A 21,984-nucleotide genomic window follows, 5' to 3' on the forward strand; every position below is an offset into this window, starting at 1 on the left:
TGTCACAGTAGTGATGTCACAACAGGTCTCATCCAATGAGTGATGTCACAACAGGCCTCATCCATTGAGGGATGTCACAACAGGTCTCATCCAATGAGTGATGTCACAACAGGCCTCATCCATTGAGTGATGTCACAATAGTGATGTCACAATAGGTCTCATCCAATGAGTGATGTCACAACAGGTCTCATCCATTGAGTGATGTCACAACAGGTCTCATCCATTGAGGGATGTCACAATAGTGATGTCACAATAGGTCTCATCCAATTAGTGATGGCACAAAATGTCTCATCCAGCGAGTGAGGTCTTATCCATTGAGTGATGTTACGATATGTCTTATCCATTGAGTGATGTCGCAATAGGTTTCATCCAATGAACTGTGTTACAGGTCTCATCCAGCGAATTATGTCATACTAGGTGCCAGCCATTGAGTTATCTAACATTATATCCGTGCAGAGAGGAATGTCCTAGTTAGGTTTATCTTGTGAATTATGTCACAATAGAAGTCATTGGCTAAGCTATGTCGAAATAGGTTTTATTCAGTGAAGGATGTCATGATATAACAGGATTCACAATAGCTTCACCGGCGATTAATTTCAAAGTAGTTTTATTCGGTGAACAGTATTGTGACCGAGGAAGGATGATGTCACAATAGGTTTTAACAAGACAGTGATATCACAGTAGGTTTCTTCCAGGGCATGATGCCACAATAACTCAACCAATGAGTGATGGTCGCAGTAAGTCCTATACCATGTGTAATATCATAATAGGGATCACTCACTGCTGTATGTGAGTGTGTGTGTGTGAAGCTTGCACCGCTGCTGCCAGTGCAGCACTGCTCTTGAGGAGAGAGAAGCTTGCCCTGCTGCTGCCAGTGCAGCACTGCCCTTGAGGCGAGAGAAGCTTGCACTGCTGCTGCCAGTGAAGCACTGCCCTTGAGGCGAGAGAAGCTTTCACTGCTACTACCAAGTCAGCACTGCCCTCGAGGTGAGAGAAGCTCGCACCGCTGCGGCCAGTACAGTATTGTCCATAAGGCAAGAGACGCTTGCCCTGCTGCTGCCAGTGCAGCACTGCCCCTGAGGTGAGAGAAGTTTGCACTGCTGCTGCCAGTGCAGCACTGCCCTTGCGGCAAGAGAAGCTTGCACTGACGATGCCAGTGCAGCACTGCCCGTGAGGTGAGAGAAGTTTGCACTGCTGCTGCCAGTAAAGCACTGCCCGTGAGGTGAGAGAAGCTTGCACTGCTGCTGCCAGTAAAGCACTTCCCTTGAGGTGAGAGAAGTTTGCACTGCTGCTGCCAGTGAAGCACCGCCCTTCTGTAGAGAGAAGTTTGCACTGCTGCTGCCAGTGGAGCACCCCCCTTCTGTAGAGTGAAGCTTGCACTGCTGCTGCCAGTGAAGCACCGCCCCTGAGGTGAGAGAAGCTTGCACCGCTGCTGCCAGTGAAGCACTGCCCTTCAGGTGAGAGAAGCTTGCACTGCTGCTGCCAGTGGAGCACCGCCCTTCTGTAGAGAGAAGCTTGCACTGCTGCTGCCAGTGGAGCACCCCCCTTCTGTAGAGTGAAGCTTGCACTGCTGCTGCCAGTGAAGCACTGCCCTTGAGGTGAGTGAAGCTTGCACTGCTGCTGCCAGTGGAGCATTGCCCTTCTGTAGAGTGAAGCTTGCACGGATAGTGCCAGTGAAGCACTGCCCTTGAGGTGAGTGAAGCTTGCACTGCTGCTGCCAGTGCAGTTCAGTTCTTGAGGTGAGTGAAGCTTCCACTGCTGCTGCTAATGAAGCACTGCCCTTGAGGTGAGAGAAGCTTGCACTGATGCTGCCAGTGAAGCACCGCCCTTCTGTAGAGAGAAGCTTGCACTGCTGCTGCCAGTGAAGCACTGCCCTTCAGGTGAGAGAAGCTTGCACTGCTGCTGCCAGTGAAGCACTGCCCTTGAGGTGAGAGAAGCTTGCACTGCTGCTGCCAGTGAAGCACTGCCCTTGAGGCGAGAGAAGCTTGCCTTGCTGCTGCCAGTGCAGCACTGCCCTTGAGGCAAGAGAAGCTTGCCTTGCTGTTGCCAGTGCAGCACTGCCCTTGAGGCGAGAGAAGCTTTCACTGCTACTACCAAGTCAGCACTGCCCTCGAGGTGAGAGAAGCTCGCACCGCTGCGGCCAGTACAGTATTGTCCATAAGGCAAGAGACGCTTGCCCTGCTGCTGCCAGTGCAGCGCTGCCCTTAAGGTGAGAGAAGTTTGCACTGCTGCTGCCAGTGCAGCACTGCCCTTGCGGCAAGAGAAGCTTGCACTGATGATGCCAGTGCAGCACTGCCCGTGAGGTGAGAGAAGATTGCACTGCTGCTGTCAGTGAAGCACTGCCCTTCTGTAGAGAGAAGCTTGCACTGCTGCTGCCAGCGAAGCACCGCCCTTCTGTAGAGTGAAGCTTGCACTGCTGCTGCCAGTGGAGCACCCCCTTCTGTAGAGTGAAGCTTGCACTGCTGCTGCCAGTGAAGCACTGCCCTTCAGGTGAGAGAAGCTTGCACTGCTGCTGCCAGTGGAGCACCGCCCTTCTGTAGAGAGAAGCTTGGACTGCTGCTGCCAGCGAAGCACCGCCCTTCTGTAGAGTGAAGCTTGCACTGCTGCTGCCAGTGGAGCACCCCCCTTCTGTAGAGTGAAGCTTGCACTGCTGCTGCCAGTGAAGCACTGCCCTTGAGGTGAGAGAAGCTTGCACTGCTGCTGCCAGTGGAGCACTGCCCTTCTGTAGAGTGAAGCTTGCACGGATGGTGCCAGTGAAGCACTGCCCTTGAGGTGAGTGAAGCTTGCACTGCTGCTGCCAGTGGAGCATTGCCCTTCTGTAGAGTGAAGCTTGCACGGATAGTGCCAGTGAAGCACTGCCCTTGAGGTGAGTGAAGCTTGCACTGCTGCTGCCTGTGCAGTTCAGTTCTTGAGGTGAGTGAAGCTTGCACTGCTGCTGCCAATGAAGCACTGCCCTTAAGGTGAGAGAAGCTTGCACTGATGCTGCCAGTGAAGCACCGCCCTTCTGTAGAGAGAAGCTTGCACTGCTGCTGCCAGTGAAGCACTGCCCTTCAGGTGAGAGAAGCTTGCACTGCTGCTGCCAGTGAAGCACTGCCCTTGAGGTGAGAGAAGCTTGCACTGCTGCTGCCAGTGAAGCACTGCCCTTGAGGTGAGTGAAGCTTACACTGCTGCTGCCAGTGAAGCACTGCCCTTGAGGTGAGAGAAGTTTTCACTGCTGCTGGCAGGGCAGCACTGCCCTTGAGGTGAGAGAAGTTTGCACTGCTGCTGCCAGTGAAGCACTGCCCTTGAGGTGAGAGAAGCTTGCACCGCTACTGTCAGTGCAGCACTGTCCTTGAGGCGAGTGAAGCTTACACTGCCACTGCAGCACTGCCCTTGAGGTGAGAGAAGCTTGCACTGATGGTGCCAGTGAAGCACTGCCCTTGAGGCGAGAGAAGCTTGCACTGATGGTGCCAGTGAAGCACTGTCCTTCTGTAGAGTGAAGCTTGCACTGCTGCTGCCAGTGGAGCACCCCCCTTCTGTAGAGTGAAGCTTGCACTGCTGCTGCCAGTGAAGCACTGCCCTTGAGGTGAGAGAAGCTTGCACTGCTGCTGCCAGTGGAGCACTGCCCTTCTGTAGAGTGAAGCTTGCACGGATGGTGCCAGTGAAGCACTGCCCTTGAGGTGAGTGAAGCTTGCACTGCTGCTGCCAGTGGAGCATTGCCCTTCTGTAGAGTGAAGCTTGCACGGATAGTGCCAGTGAAGCACTGCCCTTGAGGTGAGTGAAGCTTGCACTGCTGCTGCCAGTGCAGTTCAGTTCTTGAGGTGAGTGAAGCTTGCACTGCTGCTGCCAATGAAGCACTGCCCTTAAGGTGAGAGAAGCTTGCACTGATGCTGCCAGTGAAGCACCGCCCTTCTGTAGAGAGAAGCTTGCACTGCTGCTGCCAGTGAAGCACTGCCCTTGAGGTGAGAGAAGCTTGCACTGCTGCTGCCAGTGAAGCACTGCCCTTGAGGTGAGTGAAGCTTACACTGCTGCTGCCAGTGAAGCACTGCCCTTGAGGTGAGAGAAGTTTTCACTGCTGCTGGCAGGGCAGCACTGCCCTTGAGGTGAGAGAAGTTTGCACTGCTGCTGCCAGTGAAGCACTGCCCTTGAGGTGAGAGAAGCTCGCACCGCTGCTGTCAGTGCAGCACTGTCCTTGAGGCGAGTGAAGCTTACACTGCCACTGCAGCACTGCCCTTGAGGTGAGAGAAGCTTGCACTGATGGTGCCAGTGAAGCACTGCCCTTGAGGCGAGAGAAGCTTGCACTGATGGTGCCAGTGAAGCACTGTCCTTCTGTAGAGTGAAGCTTGCACTGCTGCTGCCAGTGACGCACTGCCCTTGAGGCGAGAGAAGCTTGCACTGATGGTGCCAGTGAAGCACTGCCCTTCTGTAGAGAGAAGCTTGCACTGCTGCTAGTGCAGTTCAGTTCCTGAGGTGAGTGAAGCTTGCAGTTGCCTGAGGACTGTCACCCGTAGACACCAACCACGCACGGGGTAGTTTACAACTAGAACAACAAACCAGATAGCCTTTTGTGTTTTTATGTCCAGCCACACCCTCAATCTGTGACGTAGGATTACAGCCACAATGTGCAATTTCCTCAAACATAAGCAATCTTAATTAGAAAAGTCAATAAGCAAAAACATATATAAAACGATCATATATGTTGTTGCTTATTTTTATTTTGCTTATATATTATTTTGCTTAAGTTTAAGCTTAAGTTTTTGCTTATTGCCTTTTCAAAGTAAGATTGTTTATGTTTGAGGAAATAGCACACCCTGTTGGTGTTTACGGGCGACGCTCCTCAGGTGAGGTTGCTGTGTAGCGCAGCACACATTCAAAGTCGGAAAAGAAAGGAGAATTAAAAGTATTTCTCCTTTTAACAACTGCTTCAAAGTGGGAATATTTTATGGCACAAAACTCTGTCGACTATTGTTAGTATAAAAAGTTTTGCATTAAAAAATCATGGCTGCTAGTACGGGAGGGCCCAGGTACCACCCATGAAAGGCCCCTTCTGATGTAGAATACATCCAACCTCACACGTTTTGCCCTGGACGCAAGCCCAGCACAAAAGATTTGTAAACCTAGCCTGTGGCATAATTTCAGGAACTTTGTGTAGCAAGCATAAAGCGAAACTTCCTAAATTTCACAAAATCACGCCAGCGTAATTGAGATTTTGCGGCGGTCTGGTGCAGTTCTGGATGGGAGACATTTGCTGAGCAGAGGGATAACACAGGGGGCTTTATGCAGCCTTCACCCAGGCTGAGCTCATGTCCAGCCAGGCACACATTTCAGTAGAGAGCCCTCATCCACAAAGAGGAGGAGGCCAGCCTGCTGGGAGGGAGGGCAGGGACAGAGATGAGGCGGAGGGGGGATGTCAGTCAATGAGACTGGCTCTGAATGGGGCAGAGACCCCATTGTGTCTGGTGTGGAGTATCAAGGCCTAGTCTGAATAGAAGGGCCCCAACCCCCAGCCCCCTTGGCCGCTCTCTGCCCCAGCCTTCTCCCAGAACCCTGCACCCCGCGCCCCCCACGTTTTCAACAGCACCCAGATACAGGGTGCAAACAGTGCAAGTTTGGAAACACTTTGGGGGCCTCTGTCCTCTTTTCTCATCTCTGACTCCTCTTCCAAAAACAAAAACACTCACTCCTTGCAGTAAAAGAAACAGCCCCCCCTTTGCAGCGCTGGACCTCAAGTTACCATCTGGTCGAGTTAAACAAGCACTGGCAAACCCATGGAAGCGTTTGTCACAAGATAGAGAAAGCATCCAGGCGCTGAAATGTGGCCCCTATATGCATGCAACAATTAGTAAATTAACAAAAAAGGATAGAGTGGGGTTCTTATTGGTGCGAGGAAAATTCCGCCTCCTGATGCAACTTTTTACAGAGCATTATTTATGGCGCCCAGCCCTGACTAGTCCTGTTAGTACCACCATGGAACGCCCCTGTGATGCAGAGTAACAGCGACAGAGCTCACGAGGCATTAGGATGTCCTTCTGCGCCTCCAAAGGTGGTGAGAGGCCCGAGGCGCTAGGTGGGTGAAGGGAGATGTGAGGGCACGCTGATGCTCCCCTGTGGGGCTTACCTCATAAATGTAGAGGTCTGTATGATGCATTCACTTTGATGTTTTGTGTGTGTCGTTTCTTACGGGTTAGTTGCTGCTGAGAGCGCGGTGACGCGGAATATTTGTGCTGTATTTTATTCATGTGTGCCGTTTGGTATAATATTGGCTGTTCAGTTCTAGCTAGTTTTTAAAGGAGTGTGAGCAGATTACAAATGTTCCCTTACTTCTGGGTCACTTTCAGATAGACATGGCTTTGTTGGCACCATAAGGAGTACGGGCCTACAAATCCCAGCATGCAAAGCGCTGTTGGCTTCCGTGACAGGCGTGGCACAAGGCGGCAGGTGTCATTTGTCATCTCTGCACACAAAGCACTAATGTCCAGTGATCTTACCTCTGCCAGGATCCAAACAAGGCACGTTGGTTCTGGTCTCTTCCACTCCAGCCTTCTTCCAGAAGCTTCCCTGGGAGCCTGTCCTTCTTTCGTAGTCAGGAGAAGTCGATGCAACTTCTCGCTGCTCACACACTGTGGAATGCAATCCCCATTTTTAGAACAATTCACTTTTTGCAAGAGGTCTTAACAGACCTGTCTTTTCCCATTCAAAGCTTGTTTTTCCTCATATGTCTGTCACAGCGCCTAGAGGCCAACAGGCTTAAATACCTGTTCACTCACACTGTTTGAGTTACGAATGAACGAGAGTCTCTGTTAAGTCCCCTTTTTATCTCACTGCTTGCAGGTTTAAAGATGGCACCAGCAGTCGCCTCTACACGATCTGCGAGGAAGGAACAGCCGGATCTAAAAGGGAAAAGAGAATAAAATCCCTTCGACCCTGAGCGGAGGTGTCTCTTACAAGACCCGCCCGAGCGTCTGTGCAGCTAAATCTGCGAATAAAAACAGAAAAACCGCATCCACAAACTGCCCAAGAAAAAACCCTGTGCCCAGTGTGCGGAGGGATTCTTTGCTGCCAAGTCAGCACGCTGCCACCCCGCCTGGCACCCAGGCCGGGGTTCTCTCATCTCCCTTCACCAGCTGGACTGAGTGCTGCAACAACTGAGCTCCCTCGCTGTGACTGCACCGTCCAAGAGCAAAAGAGGGGCGAGGTCACCCCGAAGGGGTACTTCAGCCGCCTCCCACTTGTCGCCCCCTCCAGCTGGAAAGAAGACCCAACCGAGGTGAATCACAGCCGACCCCCCCATCCATGGCACAGTGATGGCACCTGAGAGCCCGGTCCAACCTCCAAGCGGGCACCACTCACTGCCGGGCCCTTCTGCCATCGCCCACCCCAGCGCAGACACAGACGCTGCCAACCCGCAGACTCAGGCAGAGAGGAGAAACCACTGAGCTGCGCAGTATTACCAGGAACTCAGTCACCGCACTGATGCTCTCCGCGTCTCTCACTCCAGCCAAACGGATGACTAGCCAAGCCCCAAACCACACAGCAACACCTTACCTGCACCCCAGTGACTGCAACTGACTCCATGCTAAGTGCAAGACCCCAAAACTCTTAACATGGAGAGGCGTTACCAGAGCTCCCATCACAGGAGCTGAACACACCTCCCGTCCAGGTGAGAAGGGGGCTGACACGCAGCCACACAACAGCATCTCCGCAACATCCCTGTGACGGCACCGCCCGGGCCAACAACAAACCAGAGCCATGGTGCAACCACAACATCCCTGTGACGGCACAGCCCAGGCCAACAACAAACCAGAGCAGTGGTACAACCACACAACAGCATCTCCGCAACATCCCTGTGACGGCACCACCCAGGCGAACAACAAACTAGAGCCGTGGTACAAACACAACATACCTGTGACGGCACCGCCCAGGCCAACAACAAACCAGAGCCATGGTACAACCACACAACAGCACTTCAGCAACATCCCTGTGATGGCACCGCCCAGGCCAACAACAAACCAGAGCCATGGTGCAACCACAACATCCCTGTGTCGGCACCACCCAGGCCAACAACAAACTAGAGCCGTGGTACAACCACAACATCCCTGTGACGGCACCAACCAGGCCAACAACAAACCAGAGCCATGGTGCAACCACAACATCCCTGTGACGGCACCGCCCAGGCCAACAACAAACCAGAGCCATGGTACAACAGCATCGCCGCAACAACCCTGAGACGGCACCTCCCAGGCCAACAACAAACCAGAGCCATGGTACAACCACAACATCCCTGTGACGGCACCACCCAGAACAACAACAAACCAGAGCCATGGTGCCATCACACAACAGCACCTCAGCAACATCCCTGTGACGGCACCACCCAGGCCAACAACAAAACAGAGCCATGGTGCAACCACAACATCCCTGTGGTGGCACCGCCCAGAACAACAACAAACCAGAGCCATGGTGCAACCACAACATCCCTGTGACGGCACCGCCCAGGCCAACAACAAACTAGAGCCATGGTGCAACCACAACATCCCTGTGACGGCACCGCCCAGGCCAACAACAAATCAGAGCCATAGTACCATCACACAACAGCACCTCAGCAACATCCCTGTGATGGTACCACCCAGGCCAACAACAAAACAGAGCCATGGTGCAACCACAACGTCCCTGTGGCGGCCCCACCCAGAACAACAACAAACAGAGCCATTGTGCAACCACAACATCCCTGTGACAGCACCAACCAGAACAACAACAAACCAGAGCCATGGTACAACCACACAACAGCACTTCAGCAACATCCCTGTGATGGCACCACCTAGACCAACAACAAACTAGAGCCATGGTGCAACCACAACATCCCTGTAAAAGCACCACCCAGAACAACAAACCAGAGCCATGGTACAACCACAACATCCCTGTGACGGCACCACCCAGGCGAACAACAAACCAGAGCCATGGTACAACAACAACATCCCTGTGACGGCACCACCCAGAACAACAACAAACCAGAGCCATGGTGCAACCACAACATCCCTGTGACGGCACCACCCAGGCGAACAACAAACCAGAGCCATGGTACAACCACAACATCCCTGTGACGGCACCACCCAGGCCAACAACAAACCAAAGCCATGGTGCAACTACAACATCCCTGTGATGGCACCACCCAGGCCAACAACAAACCGGAGCTGTGGTACAACCACAACATCCCTGTGACGGCACCACCCAGAACAACAACAAACCAGAGCCATGGTGCAACCACAACATCCCTGTGACGGCACCAACCAGAACAACATCAAACCAGAGCCATGGTACAACCACACAACAGCATCTCCGCAACAACCTGGTGACGGCACCGCCCAGGCCAACAACAAACCAGAGCCATGGTACAACCACAACATCACTGTGACGGCACCACCCAGAACAACAACAAACCAGAGCCATGGTGCAACCACAACATCCCTGTGACGGCACCACCCAGAACAACAACAAACCAGAGCCATGGTGCAACCACAACATCCCTGTGACGGCACCACCCAGAACAACAACAAACCAGAGCCATGGTGCAACCACAACATCCCTGTGACGGCACCAACCAGAACAACATCAAACCAGAGCCATGGTACAACCACACAACAGCATCTCCGCAACAACTTGGTGACGGCACCGCCCAGGCCAACAACAAACCAGAGCCATGGTACAACCACAACATCCCTGTGACGGCACCACCCAGAACAACAACAAACCAGAGCCATGGTGCAACCACAACATCCCTGTGACCGCACCACCCAGAACAACAACAAACCAGAGCCATGGTGCAACCACAACATCCCTGTGACGGCACAAACCAGAACAACAAACCAGAGCCATGGTGCAACCACAACATCCCTGTGACGGCACCAACCAGAACAACATCAAACCAGAGCCATGGTACAACCACACAACAGCATCTCCGCAACAACCTGGTGACGGCACCGCCCAGGCCAACAACAAACCAGAGCCATGGTACAACCACAACATCCCTGTGACGGCACCACCCAGAACAACAACAAACCAGAGCCATGGTGCAACCACAACATCCCTGTGACGGCACCACCCAGAACAACAACAAACCAGAGCCATGGTGCAACCACAACATCCCTGTGACGGCACCAACCAGAACAACAACAAACCAGAGCCATGGTGCCATCACACAACAGCACCTCAGCAACATCCCTGTGACGGCACCACACAGGCCAACAACAAACCAGAGCCATGGTACCATCGCACAACAGCACCTCAGCAACATCCCTGTGACGGCACCGCTCAGGCCAACAACAAACCAGAGCCATGCTACAACCACACAACAGCACTTCAACAACATACCTGGGACTGCACCACCCAGGCGAACAACAAAACAGAGCCATGGTACAACCACAACATCCCTGTGACGGCACCACCCAGAACAACAACAAACCGGAGCCATGGTGCAACCCCATAAAAGCACTTCAGCAACATCCCTGTGACGGCACCACCCAGGCCAACAACAAACCAGAGCCATGGTGCAACCACGACATCCCTGTGACAGCACCACCCAGGCCAACAACAAATCAGAGCCATGGTACCACCACACAACAGCACTTCAGCAACATACCTGTGCCTGCCCCACACAGGCAAACAACAAAACATAGCCATGGTGCAACCACAACCTACCTGTGACGGCACCACCCAGGTGAACAACAAAACAGAGCCATGGTACAACCACACAACACCACTTCCGCAACATCCCTGTGATGGCACCACCCAGGCCAACTAAACAGAGCCATGGTACCATCACACAACAGCACTTCAGCAACATCCCTGTGACTGCATTATCCATGCGAACAACAAAACAGCCATGGAACAACCACAACATACCTGTGACGGCACCACCCAGGCCAACAACACACCAGAGCCATGGTGCAACCATACAACAGTACTCCAGCAACATATATGTGACTGCACCACCCAGGCAAACAACAAAACAGAGCCATTTTGCAACCACACAGCAGCACTTCAGCAACATCCCTGTGACGGCACCGCGCAGGCCAACAACAAAACAGAGCCATGGTACAACCACAACATACCTGTGACGGCACCACCCAGAACAACAACAAACCAGAGCCATGGCACAACCACACAACAGCACTTCAGCACCATACCCGTGACGGCACCACCCAGGCGAACAACAAAACAGAGCTATGGTACATCCACACAACAGCACTTCAGGGGCATGCCAGTCATGTGTAAGCCCCACGATAAACAGGGCAGAGCTGAGTTCCAAACAACATAGCAAGACTCCTGCAGCCCTCCAGTGACTCTGTGCACCCTGCCAGCTGAAGATGAGCCACAGCCAAGCTCTAAGGTAGCAAAGCATAAGCTGGCCCTCATATGCCATACGCGAACCATGAGTCCACAGCTCAGGAGCATCACAGGGCTGAAGCCCCGCCCAGACAGAACAGTGCAGCGACAAGGAGAGCATGGAAATACCGACTCTGCAGGTCCCCGCCTGCAGCACAAACTGAGCCTAGATATACCCCCTCAGACATGCGTCCGCTGCATCCCAGTGACCGCGCATACGTGGCGAGCTCAAGCGGATCCCAGAAACCCCACTGAGCACTCAGAAGTCAACTTCTACATCTCCAGTGCCACCCACCCAGGCCTCACCACCTGTGCGACTCCATCTCCTGCCCTTAAAAGTTGGACAGGTAAGACCTCAGTGCAATTGCTCTTGTAGATCATGAAGGCCACCATTTTGCTTTTCCAGTTTGTGAAATGCAATATTTGCTTTGGAATTGACTGAGCCAGTAACCATATCAAAAGAACCTGGAAGTGAGAAATGGATTCTCATCACCCCTTTCTGGTCACAGTAAGAGCCCCAGACCAGCTTAATTTTCGCTCATCCGAGAAAGACGTTGATGTTGCTGGTCTTTGCCCACTGAAAGTAGCGCCTCTATCTGCTAGTTTAGCTTTCTTGTAAGCACTCCCAGCTTTTACAGCCTGGGTAACTCAGACATTGCATGACCTCTAGTCTACCATCCCAGGACCAGGCCCCATCAATAAAGACCACACTTCTGCTTGACACAGTGGTACACCAGTTCCACCTCCACAAGATGAGCTAGCGCTCTGAAGCGAATTGAAAGTAGTGCTTTACAAAATAACAAAATAAATAGGTACCAACAACATTTTCATCTAGTTACTTAGTTCCCCATTTGGCTGCCTTGAATGGTTCAAGCCCCACTGGGTGCCACTAAAATCCAAAATAAAGAAAGCCTCAAACGAAAAAACAGCATAGCTGGAAAATTCGTAAGGGCCAAAGGTCACCTGTGACAGGAAGATGGGCCTCTGAGTGCTGCCTGGCATTTGAAATAATTGCTCCAGATTTACCTTAACATTTATGTTGTCTCTAAATTATTTTGTGCAGTACATCTTTCAAAACTCACATGTGTTTGTGAACTTGAGGCTTGGTTCTAAGAGGGGCTTGGACATGATGAGATTTTAGGAGTACAGCATAGAACAGATGCAAATTTACTTCTGTATTCAATTAGGACCTTTGTGTAGACCTGCCCAGTGCAGCTGGACTCAAAAGAGTTTCAGGAAACTTTTCGCAGTAAATGTATAGAAAGGTTATAGAGACGGAAAAAGTGATGGATGTCAATCAGGGTTTTAAGTGCGGTGTAAGAGGTGGGAGTCCCTGAAGGCGGTGTGGTCAAATAAGTGAACATATTAATCCCTCCCAAGAGGTGTGGCCTATGTAAATAAGGGAGTGGCTTAAAACGTGTAACCTAAAGTCCCGTGCTTCACACAGAGTGCCACCTGACAAGCTTTTGCCCTTTCAAACACACATAGGAATGTTTGGACTCCGGTACAGTACACAATTTGACAGGTTCACACTAAACGTGAATCAAAATATAAGATTTGCTCTGATTTATCAGCATTGATAGGTTTCATAAAATCTGATCAGCAGATTTTGGAAAGTCCAAAAAAGTAAGTAAAAAAAATATAGTTATGTTGATGGGAATATCCCAATCTGTTTTTTTTTAAACAAAAATTGACAACCAACCTGGAAAAGGATTGGCTGTAAATAACTTATCATTTACCTTCACCAGACATTTTGAAGTTTAGGAACTGCCCCGGAGTTGTGAACCCCATAATGATCTTTTTAGTTTTTTTATTTTATTTATTTATTTTGCTTTGACTACGAGGAGCCATGATGGGCTCATCATACGGCCAAAAACGAAGGGCACGGACGAATATCAGAAGGGTGGAAAATTATTTTTTTTATCTAAAAAACGTGTACTGGGTGCTTGCTTACATTGCACATTCTGCAGCTAGACGTCACAAATATTAAACAGGCAGGTAAGCCTCCAAATTCACTGAATAGATGGCATGCATATACTTACAGGCATGTGATGCAGATGTGAGCCTGCAGTACCACTGTCTGCCACTAGGAGCCCTCCCACAGGTTACACAGGCAGATATTTCTCCAGTACCACTGTCAGCCACTAGATGTCCTCACTGAAACCATACAGAGTAGAAAGGTTGAATTCTCAGTGGCTGCAAACTAATGGGAAAAAGGGAAAGGGCTGCCTTCTGTGTTACCACTGACGATAGCATAGCTAATGTCGCTGTGATGTTATTTGTGATGTCATGTGTGAGGTCACTAGCAGTGAACCGTGGCTGTTTCAGGTACAGAGTTCACTGTAACAGTTGATTTTCTATTATTATTTTTTAGATCATAACCATATTGTCCCTTAAACTGATTCTTTTAATGAATTTGTAAGGTTTTGTTATAACATTGATTAGCAATACTTATACAGTTTGTAACTACTTCTGTCCCTTGGATGGTGGACAGACAGAGGGCTGGATGGATAGATATATAAAGGAAGCAAGCGAGAGAGGAATATATTTGAGAGAGGCAGAAAGTGGGGGCGATAGAGAGAGCGACCATAGAGAAGGGAATAAGGGGGAGGAGACAGAGAAACAAAGTTAGAGAGAGGGAAAGACAGAAGAAGAGAGAAAGAGGGCGAGAAACAGAAGGAACGAGGAAGAAAGATGGGGAGAGAAAAAGAGGTTGAAAGAGAGAACTAAAAAAAGAAGGACTGAGGGAGAGAGAGAGAGAGAGAGTGGAGGAGGAGAAGAGAGGCAGTGGGGGGTCACATTTTCCTTTAGGTGTTTCATGCATCTTTAATCTAAGACCCCCACACTGTCCGGCCTCGTGGGCTCCGGCAGGGGTCGGGCCTGGCCTTCTACCCCCGTCTTCTACCCCTCCACAGCTGCTGTGAGCACACACAGTCCCTGCAGACAAGCGATCCCTGGGAGTCATCGAGGAGAGTCCATGCCCAGAGGTCTTAAGAGTTCACATTTCCACACGACTAAAATATTAGAGGCGTCCGTTTCACCTCTCCTGTGTATCCATCAGCAGGGCCTGTGACCCACCACTTTGAGGTGCAGGGGAGCGTGACTGTCACCCTCATCAGAGAGCCCATCTCCTCCCCCAGCATCCTCCATGCTAACCTCAGGCGCTTCATCAGCCACCCCAACCTCAAGACTGGTACAGCCCCACAAACAGCCGCTCTCAGCACTTCTCCGATGCTCATGGGGGGAGTTTCAGCCTCACGCACACACACAAGACACAGAGAGGGTGACCTCTCATTGCAAAATATACTGTATGTGCAGATGTGCAGATTGTAATGCACTATTTATAACCATTGCTGGATGTGGGCGGGGCTGTGACGCGCAAGACGGGGAGCCTTGAGTGGGTCAAGAGGCCCTTCCACCCCCCCACAGCAGAAATAGTGTATTATAATGTGTGCATCTGCATATATGGCTTATGCCACGACATTTTATATGTCTATTTCATTTAGCCAAACTTATTTAACCAAAACCAGGATGCAAAGGGTTACATTTCTGCAGTAAGTTAAAATTGCATTGAGGAGGCTCAGTTGTTTCTGCGTTTAGTGGTTGGTACACACACTCTGCGCGGGAGCAGACAGTGTTTTCTCATGTCAGTGTTGCTTTACTGTGGTAATGCATTTAAGTTTGAGCTTTGACTGTAGTAATTATAAGTGAATGTGTGTTTATTAGTACAGTGCGCTAAGTAACGTGTTATTGTATACAGTATTTCTCGAAGGCAGCTATCATAATATCATAAGTATTTCAAATAATCGTACAACGCTTCTGGATTACGCTCCTTTGTTGTTTATTTTCCTCAAGGTTATCTTAACATTCAGCATCACTGTCTGATTCCTCTATAATTCCATCTGATTGACAACCATAAGTTTTTCAAACTTTCAGCTAACACGTGTTCCGCGCGATACAAGCCCCTTCTTCAGGGCTTCTCTTGATTGACAGTGGGAGTTGTATGGTTGCTAATGTGGTCGTCTGCTTATGGTGAGAGTACAGGTGCCTAAAATTGCTTTGCAGAAATACTGTTTACAATAACAAATGTTATTTAGAGCCACTGTACTAATAAACATGCATTTCTGTTATCAGCCTGGTTGGGCACCAGTCTAGTAGGTGGAGGCTCAGCGCAGGGCCATCATTGTCTATGCCTGAACTTTGTGTTAACATTTGTTATTGGGTGACACTCACTCTACTGTCAAGGTGTAGACATACATGTGCGTAATAAACATGTGTTTAGTACACATTCTGCCACTGGCATGGCCTTGTAGCACTTAAGGATGTCCAGAGGGCTCTCTACATGGGCCCAAGGGTTACCACCACCTTCCAGAGTATTCATTTGGCTTGTGATACCATGTTTTGCATCCTGCGGTCCATACATATTCCTGGTTAGGTGGCTGCCTCTCATTCATTGACCTGGGGGGGGTGTTTTTGGTTTCTCAAGGCTAAGGCTGATGGGCTTTAGAAGTTCTGTGGCCTCTTGTAGCTGGACCCCAACCCAGTAGCTGACATCATGGTGAATCTGGGCCACGCGGGATGTGTACTAGAAGTTCTGCCCCATGTGTAATTGTAGTTGTATTTGAATAGCGATTCATATCCCTGACGAGGCACCGATGGGCAGTATCGGATGGGCAGTATGCTACACGGCTGAGGAGTGCGTGGTTGGGACAGCGGTGACATGCACCCTACCGCACCAAGCGGCAAGAGCGGTTCTCTGATCCTTCCTTGGGTCGCAGCGCTCAGTAGTGTCATGGTGGGGAGGGGCGTGAGGATCACAGTGCACGTGTTGCACGTTATCCGTCTGGAGTATTCTGCAGGTGCCACAAGTCCTTCATCTACTCACGTTCAGGTTAAATTATCTGGTTTTTGGTAGCGACATGCGAAAAGAACACCCTTGAGCTTGTTTACTTGCCGTCTCTCCGCCACATGCAGCAGGAGCTCTCTCCAGTGCACTCCCCTCCCGCACCATGAGCTCGTGGCACCTTTCCACCCAAACATGTTTGTGCCTTAAAATCATTGGCATCAAAATATATTTGATTAGTTTCCAATAACACAAGTTTGAATAGTACAAACTGGGTTTACCATGGTCATTTGTTATGCGTCCGGCCTCCACAGTTGATGACGAGGCCTCCTATAGGGCCTTCCCTCACACAGACCAGTAGTAAGACATCTTCCCCTCTCCCATCACCCCCATCATCGTCCCCCATGGCTCGGCCCAACGGTTTATCTAATTGTGTATTCCATTAAAAAAAATATTTTTATATATTTCGTCTCACATGCATAGAAAGATACCTTACTTCCTATGTGTTATCTCACACAATAAGCTTGCTGGACCCTCCCCTCCTTGGAGACCCATCACTTCTCATTCCCCAATGTCTGGTGGACACTGGTACCCAAAGTCATGTCTGTGGCATTGTTTGGAATCAGTTGCAGGCCTCTGAGCACACTTGGAGGCTTTTAAAAAATGTTTAGTGTTTTTTATGAAGCGCGAACTCCACCCACAAGAGCGTGTTTGGTATGACCGACCCCAGGTTTTCTGGTTAAACATTGAGCAGTCCACTCACTAGTTCTTAATCTGTTTCTCACTACTTTTGTTCTGTTTTAATTCTTCGCATCTGACATCAGGGTATGGGTGGCAAGCAGAGCCCATGTGAAAGTCTGACTCGTCCTGGGCTTGAGTGTCAAGGAGGACTTCTAGCCAGAGCCAGTCATCCGGAGCCTTCAGTGACTCGCCCACCTCTAGATAGCCGCTTGCTAAAGGTTTGTAACAGGCCCAGTGTTAGCATTACGCAGGTCCCTTTGTATTACACAGGTGCCCAGTGTTACCCACTTGCCCAAGGTTAGTCGCTTACCTACCTGTTGGCCCGCCCCCTGTTTCCCCCTTGCCCAGGGGTGCACACATGCCCGACGGTACCCCTGTGCCCTGCACCAGAAGCCGGAGCCCTCCACCGGACGGGGTGAAGCCCCCCAGTTACTGCCGCTAATTGCATTGCACTGATTGGGACAAGCTGAGCTGGTCCCTGCCCAGGAGACGAGGAGCCTCGAGCAGGCCCCGGGTCCTCGTGCTGCGGCGCGCGGAACACGTGTCACGTAAAAGGCACGTCGCCGAGGGGGTGGGGCGGAGCTTACCGACGTCAGAGGGAGGAGCGCAGGCGCAGAGGGAAATCTAGAGATGTCCTGACAGTCTGGTGCCTCTGAGAGAGTTTCAGCAGATGGGGTCAGCTGTGTGTCTGAGAGCACAAGAGGCACGACCGACCCTCCCCCTGTCCCACCGTTCTTCAGTGGCACCCACTGCCATTATCAGCACCCCCACACACACAGGGTGCAAGAGCTGGGTATAGAGTCAGCTGTGTGTCTGAGAGCACGAGACACGACTGACCCTACCCCTTGCCTACCATCATTCAGTGGCACGCACAGACATTATCTACACCTCCCAGACAGGTGCAACAGCTGGGGATAGAGCCAGCTGTGTGTCTGAGAACACGAGACACGACTGACCCTACCCCTTGCCTACCATCATTCAGTGGCACGCACAGACATTATCTACACCCCCCAGACAGGTGCAACAGCTGGGGATAGAGCCAGCTGTGTGTCTGAGAGCACGAGACACGACTGACCCTACCCCTTGCCTACCATCATTCAGTGGCACGCACAGACATTATCTACACCCCCCAGACAGGTGCAGCAGCTGGGGATAGAGTCAGCTGCGTGTCTGGGAGTGCAAGGGACACGACTGACCCTACCCCTTGCCTACCATCATTCAGTGGCACGCACAGACATTATCTACACCCCCCAGACAGGTGCAACAGCTGGGGATAGAGTCAGCTGTGTGTCTGGGAGTGCAAGGGACACGACTGACTCGTCTCCTGTCCTACCGTCCTTTCAGTGGCACCCCACAGCCATTATCTGCACCCGGCAGACATGGTGCAACAGCTGGGGTTAGAGACCACCGCCTGCCTGGGAACACGAGAGACACGACTGACTCTTCTCCCGTCCTACCGTCCTCAGTGGCACCCCAAAGACATTATCTGGCCCCTCAAGACAGGAGCAGTCCAGAGGCTCCCTACCTCACTGCACATGCTTATTACAGAGAAGTGCTGCTACGCTCCCATTAAAGGTATTGTACCTCTGCTGAGAACTGCTGGTACTCAGCCTTCCAAATCAAAGATGTGCAGGTCTTCAGTACCTGACAGTACCTGCCCATTAAATGCATCCCTTGTAGGTCTAACGGGATAAGCAAAATGACGCATCCCAGCAGGCATAGCGCAACGAGAACTGCTGCGAGTAATCACCATGGCATGGGTCCGTCCCATGGACTGCTACGGTGCCGGGCTTTCAGGGCTACAGGCCAGGGTCAAACGGATGAACTGTGGATAAATGATATATCTGGGTAAGTATGAACAAGTGCAAGTAATGCATGCACATGGTGAAGTCAAATGCAACCTGCAGTCTAGGTGTCAGGAACAAGAAACAGGCATTATTAGGTTGAGGTCTCCTCTATAACAGCCTATGCTCAAAGCCACACATCACTGAGGTTCGGAACTATACAACACTCCAGGGGCGGCCATCATAAGAACTTGACGCATGCTCAATACCTCACCGACAACTTTACCCTGATGGGTCTGACTTCCAATGCTGGATTCAGTTTCGCAACATTATTCGGCATTCTCAACGTGAAGTCTGCAAGCCCTAGGGTGAACATGTCTTCGCCTTCTCCTACCTGTCCACACAACCTCTTCTGGAATTATCGCAAGCTCCACTGAGCTTCTACACGGAGCCGATAAACAAAGATTTCGCTGTGACTTATTCTTGTAATATCAAATCAATCATTCAATCTGGATTTGTATAGTGCGGCTAATCACCCATAGGGTCTCAAGGCGCAGTAATACTCCTGCCTTACTTTACTTTTGGAAGCTAGGAGTAAGCCAGGAGCTCAGCAATCATACACAATCGACACAGTAAAATCTTTTGAGATGGACCAACCAGTCCTTAATTTGTGCTTGTTGTTTCCGATGCGGGGCACTGGCACTTATTTTTGAGGGGCGGCACTTACTTTTCTGTCTCAAGCATTTACCGCTGGCAAAAGATACATATGGGAAAGATGGAGGAAGAGAAAAACGAAAAAGCGTCACAATGGGAGAAAGCAGAAAGCTGCAAGAGTGAGCTGAAGGGGCAGGGAGTGGCTGTAAATGGATTAAAGAGGCCCAAGGTAGCTTCAGGATTACGCTGCCTCAGTATTCCGTCTTCGCACATTTAATTAGAGCAGCTGCGTGTTTAAGAGGAGGGCTTTGGGCACCTGCACCTTTTTATTTAGAAATGAAGCACTGGGGCCAACAGTTCTGGGAGGCCTTGGGCCCAACCACACAGACACCCTGGTTGATATCTAATTGATTCCCTCTCAACAGAGGTAAACTGATGTCAAAGACTTCTATGTAAGGTTTAAAAACCTGCCTTATACGCCTTGCTGGCCTCACATGCTCTGCATCGGTACCATCTTCCTTCAGAGAGCCTTTTTTTTTAACCTTCATGGCTAAGCCTGTACTCTATAGATTTAAGCAGTGAAAAAGTGATAGCAAAAACGACTAAGATCCATTATTACACCGAAATTCCTCCGAGTGCCATTCCATTCCATTGTTTTTAACTTTGGTGTGCAAAATAAAAGTGTTTGCAAGAGTAAATTAATCATCCCGATTCACAGAAACCGAACTGGCATAATTTTACCGTCATAAAATGCGGCAATGGCACACAACACTATTGAATTTACTTAAATGCAGAATTTGAGTTTGTGAGTCTGTTGTTTGACCTTTCCGCAATAGTAGGTGAATTCCCACAAAGATGGGTTTGGAATAGTTTGAATTAAGGTATTGTGAATACCCACAAACAGGTATTCTCACACCCCTAGCAGATATCATTATTGGACAATTAACCCAAAACCTGTGGTTTATTTGGTGAAAAATGAAAAACAGCCAACTCCAAGTCCCGTTGGCAATCAGGCCATGTGTGGTCAACTCCACCAGCTGTGGTTTACATACAGTATTGGCACTGCCTTCCTCTTTCCACTCACCTGCATGGGTGGGGGCTTAGATTGGGAAGACAAGGAGGGCTCTATGCTTGAAAATTTCCACCTGAACATCTCAAGCTTCCCTTTTGAGACAAGTTTAAATCCCCAAATCTGTTCACTTTGGTAAAAGATTTTGATCAAAACAGGGTGATATTTTTTTCTAGGGTCTGGAAGGTCTGGTGGTGTGAGGCCTGAGCCACAAATCTTATGATGAGACGTTGAAAAACTTAAACCTGAATAGTCTGGTAGAGAAAAGACATATGACACAGGTATTTAATTTCTCTCGGGGTATAGCCACAGCAGAGAAATACAGAAAATAGTTAAGGAGATGTGGTTCGAGAACAAGGGGGCATGTGATAAGGCTCGTCAGGGGCAGAATCCGAATTGTTATAAGTACTCATGAATGTCGAATAAGTGGGATAAGAGCTGGGGGCTAAGCAGAATCCAGAGTTTTAAATTAGTCAAGGAGATTAGAAGGCTGGAGGGGACCAGAATGGTATCGCAGTAACTGAATAACTATAACAAAAAATATATTATTTGTAATGATAACAAAATGGCTCTGGTGTGAGGCATTGCCACCTAACACATGATTATGACAGTTTTTTGCATGATTGATAAATTCTAAATGAGTGGCACGGAATGGAGAGAATGGTGTCTTACAGAGATACAGTCAGACAACAGCATCTTGCAAGAAATTCTGAACTCCGACAGGTGTATTGAAACTCCAATTTCCCATTCCAATTAAATTCTGCTTAATCAAGATGATCAGTCAGAAGTTAGACTGTCCATTAACTGAACAAATCAATGGTCAGTCAGGAATCTTATTGGGTGTTTAGAAATAGGTTTTCAATCTGTACATCTTTAAATTTTCCATGTTTTGCCAACATTTCCTGACATTGCTGAAGAACTCACAGAACAACTTTCACAATTTTAAAATTTAACTTTGATTCCAAAATGTAAGAATGATTCTTATCTTAAATAGAATACTTTTTCTGTGTCGACAAAACTCCTATATTTAAAAATGCACTCCCCAGACAACAATCATCAGGTTTAAATTACATTGTCATATTTCCGCAATATCAGGTTAACATAAAAGGAAAGCATGCACCTTGCCATTTTAATTGATACGGTGACAACAGGGTGTATAAAATCTCAAATCTCAAAGGTAGCATGCTATAAATATTAATGTACAGAACTCCCTTCCTTATTGCCAGCCCTTTTAAATGCCCTTTTAAAGTGTTTGTATGCTAGTTTACGTGATCGAGCATGCAACAGTTCTTTTTTTAGGGTGCTACCATGTAGTACCTGGACTCTGGCGACAGACGGAGAGCCTGACCGCTATCAGCCCAGGAACCAGAAGTCCTCCCAAAAGTTGTCCCAACTCTCCTTACTCAATTCTTTGAGAACAAACAAATCTTTCAATCTAAGCCATAGGTATATTATACTCCCGCCATGAAAGGCCTGCAGAGACTCTAACCGATTCGCTCTTTATATTTATAGAAATATCCAAATCTCTCCAAGAC

General features: G+C 49.6%; 1 protein-coding gene across 9 annotated transcripts in view; it reads left to right on the top strand.

Moving 5' to 3' along the window:
* Positions 1–21,984, top strand: part of LOC138267809 (uncharacterized) — a 222,992-nt gene that overhangs the window by 146,878 nt on the left and 54,130 nt on the right. The window contains exon 2 of one of the 9 annotated variants that reach the window (XM_069217024.1): positions 6,811–11,705. The exons of the other annotated variants lie outside the window; for them this stretch is intronic. The gene's annotated coding sequence lies outside the window, so the exon portion shown is untranslated. The remainder of the gene's footprint in view (positions 1–6,810; positions 11,706–21,984) is intronic. 9 annotated transcript variants of the gene reach the window in all.

The sequence above is a fragment of the Pleurodeles waltl genome, chromosome 12, assembly GCF_031143425.1.
Source record: "Pleurodeles waltl isolate 20211129_DDA chromosome 12, aPleWal1.hap1.20221129, whole genome shotgun sequence".
Classification (NCBI taxonomy): domain Eukaryota; kingdom Metazoa; phylum Chordata; class Amphibia; order Caudata; family Salamandridae; genus Pleurodeles; species Pleurodeles waltl.